The following is a 6,546-nucleotide window of genomic DNA, read 5'->3' as shown; positions in this document are numbered from 1 at the left end:
GTTATGAGCTTGTCGCAGTGTGTACTTAGCAAACCGCGACCCACGTGCGAATCCACCCCGGCCACCCACCCCCGTCGAGGTGCACACCCTCCCTCGCGAAGTGCGCCCCGTTCGCCAAGTGTGAGCCCTGCCCGGGTGCGCGCACCTTGCTAGGGCGTCGGGTGTGCACCCGGCCCGGCCTACGTGCGTGCACCTGGACGGGGCGTCGTGTGCGTGCAGTGTCCCGTCTGCAACGCGGTGCCCACACACCACCTCGGGCGCAACGACCTGCGCTCACATGTGGGCCGAGTGCACCTTGGTGCATGTTCGGGGCGCCTCGGGTGCACGCTCGATCTTGCCCCGGTGCACCAAGGCGCTCGGTTTGCCCCGGGTGCGCACTTGGTGCAAGGTGGGCACCCAAAATAGGGATCAAGCACCAAAACACAAGTTTCGGGATGCAAAATGGGACCCAAGGACCACAAATGCGTTCCAAGACCCATGATGGGTCCACGAGAACAAAAATGTGTTCCGAGACTTAATAAACAAATATTGGGTTTTAGGAGAAGAAACATGCTCTGATGCCCAAAACGAGAATCGACCCCGAAAAGGCCACAGGCCAAAAGTGGGATGCGAGACAAAAAAAAATGGGACCCGAGGACCAAAATTGGGTTCCCAGGTCGAAGACAGGGCAACCGGACAAGAAACGACCTCTAAGGCTCGAAATGAGTCCCGACGACTAAAACTTGACAAGAAGCACCCATCAGGCACCCAACTCGACACCCATGGGATGCCGACCCACCCGGGCTTCCACCTAGCACACCTTGGCACCCACCCACCCTCGCACCCAACCTCGCACCCAACTTAGCACCTTTGAACCCACATTGGCACTCACCCTGACCCTGGCACCTTGGAACCCACATTGGCACTCACCTTGACCCTGGCACCCACCTTTGCACTCACCTTGGGACCCACCCTGGCTCCCACCTCGGCACCCACCCAGACACCCACCTTGGTTCCTTGGCACCCACCTTGGATCCTTGGCACCCACCCCGACACCCACCTTGGCACGCAACTTGGCTACTTGCCACCCACCTTGGCTCCTTGACGCCCACCCCGACAACCACCCCGTGACCTACCCTGGCTAGGGTTGGTGCACACCCACCCTGGTGCCCACCTTGGCACCCACCCCATGACCCACCTTGGCACGCACCTTAGTACCCACCCCGTTACCCACCCTAGGACCCACCCCGTGACCCACCTTGGCCAGGGTGGGTGCCTTGGTGCGCACAACTTGCCTGGGCTGCACACCAGGGCGGGCTCAAGATGGCACCCGCGTTCCGTTTTTTTCACTATCTTTCAAAACGGAAATTTTAAAATCTCGTTTTTTTTTTTTTTTTGCCTTTTCTGGAAATTAGTGAAGGCAGCGCATCAAAGGTGCGCAATGCTGGTGCGAACCCGGGAGCGCTCCGATGTGTGCTCCAAGGTGCGGCGTGCACGAAGTCCGAGCCCGGCTTGCCCCGGGTGCGCACCTCGCGTGCACCTTCGCCGGGGTGAGCACCTTGGCTGGGTTGCGCGCCCTGGTGCGCACCAAGGAGCGCTCTGAAGTGTGCTCCAAGGTGCGGCGTGCACGAAGTCGGAGCTCGGTTTGCCCCGGGTGTGCACCTCGGGTGCGCACCTCGCGTGCACCTTCGCTGCGGTGGGCACCTTGGCTGGGTTGCGCGCCTTGGTGGGCACCATGCAGTGGACGAAGTCGGAGCCCGGTTTGCCCCGGGCGCGCACCTCCGCCAGGGTGGGCACCTTGGTGCGCACAACTTGCCTGGGCTGCGCACCAGGAAGGGCTCAAGATGGCACCCGCGTTCCGTTTTTTTCACTATCTTTCAGAACGGAAATTTTAAAATATCGTTTTTTTTTGCCTTTTCTGGAAATTAGTGAAGGCAGCGCATCAAAGGTGCGCAACGCTGGTGCGAACCTGGGAGCGCTCCGATGTGTGCTCCAAGGTGCGGCGTGCACGAAGTCGGAGCCCGGTTTGCCCCGGGTGCGCCCTGGTGGGCACCATGGTGCGCACCAAGGAGCGCTCCGAAGTGTGCTCCAAGGTGCGGCCTGCACGAAGTCGGAGCCCGGTTTGCCCCGGGCGTGCACCGCGGGTGGGCACCTTGGTGCGCATGCCTTGCCTGGGCTGCGCACCAGGGCGGGCTCAAGATGGCACCCGCGTTCCGTTTTTTTCACTATCTTTCAAAACGGAAATTTTAAAATCTCATTTTTTTTTGCCTTTTCTGGAAATTAGTGAAGGCAGCGCATCAAAGGTGCGCACCTCGCTGCCCACCACGGTGCGCAACGCCGGTGGGCACCCGGGAGTGCTTCGAAGTGTGCTCCAAGGTGCTGCGTGCACGTTGTCGGAGCCCGGTTTGCCCCGGGTGCGCACCTCGCGTGCACCTTCGTCGGGGTGGGCACCTTGGCTGGGTTTGCCCCGGCTGCGCTCCGAAGCGGGGTTATTGGAGCGCCGCCTCTTTTTTTGTCGGAGCGTTTGGTGGGGTTTCTCGCATTGGCTCTTCCCAGGCCCGGTTGCCACCCTGGCGCGCACGAAGTCGGAAGTAGGGTTAATTGCCCGGGTGCGCACCTTTGCCAGGGTGGGCACCTTACCTGGGCTGTGCACCAGGGCGGGCTCAAGATGGCACCCGCGTTCCGTTTTTTTCACTATCTTTCAAAACGGAAATTTTAAAATCTCCTCTTTTTTTTGCCTTTTCTGGAAATTAGTGAAGGCAGCGCATCAAAGGTGCGCACCTCGCTGCCCACCTTGGTGTGCTCTGAGGTGCGCACCCGGGAGCGCTACGAAGTGTGCTCCAAGGTGCGGCGTGCACGTTGTCGGAGCCCGGTTTGCCCCGGGTGCGCACCTCGCCTGCACCTTGGCCGGGGTGGGCACCCTGGCTGGGTTTGCCCAGGGTGCGCTCCGAAGCGGGGTTACTGGAGCGCCCCCTCTTTTTTTGTCAGAGCGTTTGGTGGGGTTTCTCGCATTGGCTCTTCCCAGGCCCGGTTGTTGGGTGCGCTCCCACCCTGGCGCGCGCGAAGTTGGAAGTTGGGTTAATTGCCCGGGCGCGCACCTTCGCCAGGGTGGGCACCTTGGTGCGCACACCTTGGCTGGGCTGCGCACCAGGGCGGGCTCAAGATGGCACCAGCATTCCCTTTTTCTCACTATCTTTCAAAACGGAAATTTTAAAATCTCGTTTTTTTTTGCCTTTTATGGAAATTAGTGAAGGCATCGCATCAAAGGTGCGCACCTCGCTGCCCACCTTGGTGTGCTCCGAGGTGCCCACCACGGTGCGCTCCGAGGTGCCCACCACGGTGCGCAACGCCGGTGCGAACCCGGGAGCGCCCCGATGTGTGCTCCAAGGTGCGGCGTGCACGAAGCCGGACCCCGGTTTGCCCCGGGTGCGCACCTCGCGTGCACCTTGGTGCGCACACCTTGGCTGGGTTGCGCGGCCTGGTGGGCACCATGGTGCGCACCAAGGAGCGCTCCAAAGTGTGCTCCAAGGTGCGGCGTGCACGAAGTCCTAGCCCGGTTTGCCCCGGGTGCGCACCTTCGCCGCGGTGGGCACCATGGCGTGCACGAAGTCGGAGCCCGGTTTGCCCCGGGTGCGCACCTCGCGTGCACCTTCGCCGGGGTGGGCACCTCGGCTGGGTTGCGCGCCCTGGTGCGCACCAAGGAGCGCTCCGAAGTGTGCTCCAAGGTGCGGCGTGCACGAAGTCGGAGCCCGGTTTGCCCCGGGTGCGCACCTTCGCCGCGGTGGGCACCCTGGTGCGCACCATGGCGTGCACGAAGTCGGAGCCCGGTTTGCCCCGGGTGCGCACCTCGCGTGCACCTTCGGCGGGGTTGCGCGCCCTGGTGCGCACCAAGGAGCGCTCCGAAGTGTGCTCCAAGGTGCGGCGTGCACGAAGTCGGAGCCCGGTTTGCCCCGGGTGCGCACCTCGCGTGCACCTTCGGCGGGGTTGCGCGCCCTGGTGGGCACCATGGTGCGCACCAAGGAGCGCTCCGAAGTGTGCTCCAAGGTGCGGCGTGCACGAAGTCGGAGCCCGGTTTGCCCCGGGTGCGCACCTCGCGTGCACCTTCGCCGCGGTGGGCACCATGGCGTGCACGAAGTCGGAGCCCGGTTTGCCCCGGGTGCGCACCTCGCGTGCACCTTCGCCGGGGTGGGCACCTCGGCTGGGTTGCGCGCCCTGGTGCGCACCAAGGAGCGCTCCGAAGTGTGCTCCAAGGTGCGGCGTGCACGAAGTCGGAGCCCGGTTTGCCCCGGGTGCGCACCTCGCGTGCACCTTCGCCGCGGTGGGCACCATGGCGTGCACGAAGTCGGAGCCCGGTTTGCCCCGGGTGCGCACCCCGCGTGCACCTTCGCCGGGGTGGGCACCTCGGCTGGGTTGCGCGCCCTGGTGCGCACCAAGGAGCGCTCCGAAGTGTGCTCCAAGGTGCGGCGTGCACGAAGTCGGAGCCCGGTTTGCCCCGGGTGCGCACCTCGCGTGCACCTTCGCCGCGGTGGGCACCTTGGCTGGGTTGGGCACCATTGAGCGCTCCGAAGTGTGCTCCAAGGTGCGCACCATGGCCCTCCAAGGTGCGCAGCATGGCGTGCACGAAGTCGGAGCCCGGTTTGCCCCGGGTGCGCACCTCGCGTGCACCTTCGCCAGGGTGGGCACCTCGGTGCGCACACCTTCTCAATGTTTTCTTGCCTTTTCTGGAAATTGGTGAAGGCAGCGCATCAAAGGTGCGCACCTCGGTGTGCTCCGAGGTGCGAACCCGAGAGCGCTCCGAGGTGCCCACGAAGTCGAAAGTCGGGTTAATTGCATTGTTTTCCCCGGGTGCGCTCCGAGGTGCGCAACATCGGTGCGCACCAAGGAGGGCTCCGAAGTGTGCTCCAAGGTGCGCACGATTCGGAGCTCGGTTTGCCCGGGGTGCGCACACCTTGGCTGGGTTGCGCACCCTTTGTGCGCTCCAAGGTGCGCACGAAGTCGGAGCTCGGTTTGCCCCGGGTGCGCACCTTCGCCAGGGTGCGCACCTTGATGCGCACGCCTTGGCTGGGCTGCGCACCTTGGTGGGCGCCATGGTGCGCACCTTTCGTGCGCTCCAAGGTGCGCACGAAGTCGGAGCTCGGTTTGCCCCGGGTGCGCACCTTGGTGGGCGCCATGGTGCACTCCGAGGTGCCCAAGATTGGTGCGCACCAAGGAGCGCTCCGAAGTGCGCTCCAAGGTGCGCAGGTGCGCGCGAAGTCGAAAGTTGGGTTAATTGTCCGGTTTGCCTCGGGTGCGCACCTTGCGTGCACCTTCGCCAGGGTGGGCGCCTTGGTGCGCACACCTTGGCTGGGCTGCGCACCCGGGCGCGCACACCTTGGCACCCGCGTTTCCTTCATTTTAAATTTTTTTTTTTTACAATCTCTCAAGTGGGAAATTCTATAATCTCAACTTTTTTTGCCTTTTCAGGAAACTTTTGAATGGAGCGCATCATTGGTGCGCTCCGAAGTGTGCTCCAAGGTGCGCACCTCTGGTGTGCTCCAAAGCTCTCTCCAGCTGCGTGCACCTGCCCCGGCCGCGCACCCGGCCCCGCCCAGCTTCGCTCACCTGTCCCGGGCGTCTGGTGCGGAACCTTAGAGTAAGAAACATCACCGTGCACCTTGGCCAACGTGCGCGACTCGACCGAGCGCGCACTGGCCGAGGTGCACACCGATTTCACCTGGGTGCGCGCGCAGCACCTCGGGCGCACCGGGGTGCGCGCACAACGCCCGGGTTGCACCGTGGCCTGTGTGCTCGGGGCGCCTCGGGTGCGCGCTCGGTGTCGCCCCCGCGCGCGCGGTAGTGCGGGCAGCGCACCCCGGCCCGGCCCGGCCCCGACGAGAACGCAAACGGGCAAAAGGTTTATTCAAATAGCATTGCGACGCCCGGCGAAAAACTAAGAAAGGGTGCAACACCGGGACTTCCCGGGAGGTCACCCATCCCAGTACTACTCCGGCCCAAGCGCGCTTAACTGCGGAGTTCTGATGGGATCCGGTGCACTAACGCTGGTATGATCGCACCCGTTATGAGCTTGTCGCAGTGTGTACTTAGCAAACCGCGACCCACGTGCGAATCCACCCCGGCCACCCACCCCCGTCGAGGTGCACACCCTCCCTCGCGAAGTGCGCCCCGTTCGCCAAGTGTGAGCCCTGCCCGGGTGCGCGCACCTTGCTAGGGCGTCGGGTGTGCACCCGGCCCGGCCTACGTGCGTGCACCTGGACGGGGCGTCGTGTGCGTGCAGTGTCCCGTCTGCAACGCGGTGCCCACACACCACCTCGGGCGCAACGACCTGCGCTCACATGTGGGCCGAGTGCACCTTGGTGCATGTTCGGGGCGCCTCGGGTGCACGCTCGATCTTGCCCCGGTGCACCAAGGCGCTCGGTTTGCCCCGGGTGCGCACTTGGTGCAAGGTGGGCACCCAAAATAGGGATCAAGCACCAAAACACAAGTTTCGGGATGCAAAATGGGACCCAAGGACCACAAATGCGTTCCAAGACCCATGATGGGTCCACGAGAACAAAAATGTGTTCCGAG

General features: G+C 63.7%; 1 non-coding gene across 1 annotated transcript; it reads right to left on the bottom strand.

Moving 5' to 3' along the window:
* Positions 1 to 5,915: 5,915 nt before the first annotated feature.
* LOC131872038 (5S ribosomal RNA) lies at positions 5,916 to 6,034 on the bottom strand. Its single transcript, XR_009370223.1, has one exon. It is a non-coding gene; the product is annotated as a 5S ribosomal RNA (ribosomal RNA).
* Between the last annotated feature and the right edge of the window lie 512 nt (positions 6,035 to 6,546).

This window comes from Cryptomeria japonica, unplaced genomic scaffold, assembly GCF_030272615.1.
Source record: "Cryptomeria japonica unplaced genomic scaffold, Sugi_1.0 HiC_scaffold_505, whole genome shotgun sequence".
Lineage (NCBI taxonomy): Eukaryota > Viridiplantae > Streptophyta > Pinopsida > Cupressales > Cupressaceae > Cryptomeria > Cryptomeria japonica.
This window is presented reverse-complemented; position numbering and strand designations above follow the sequence as displayed.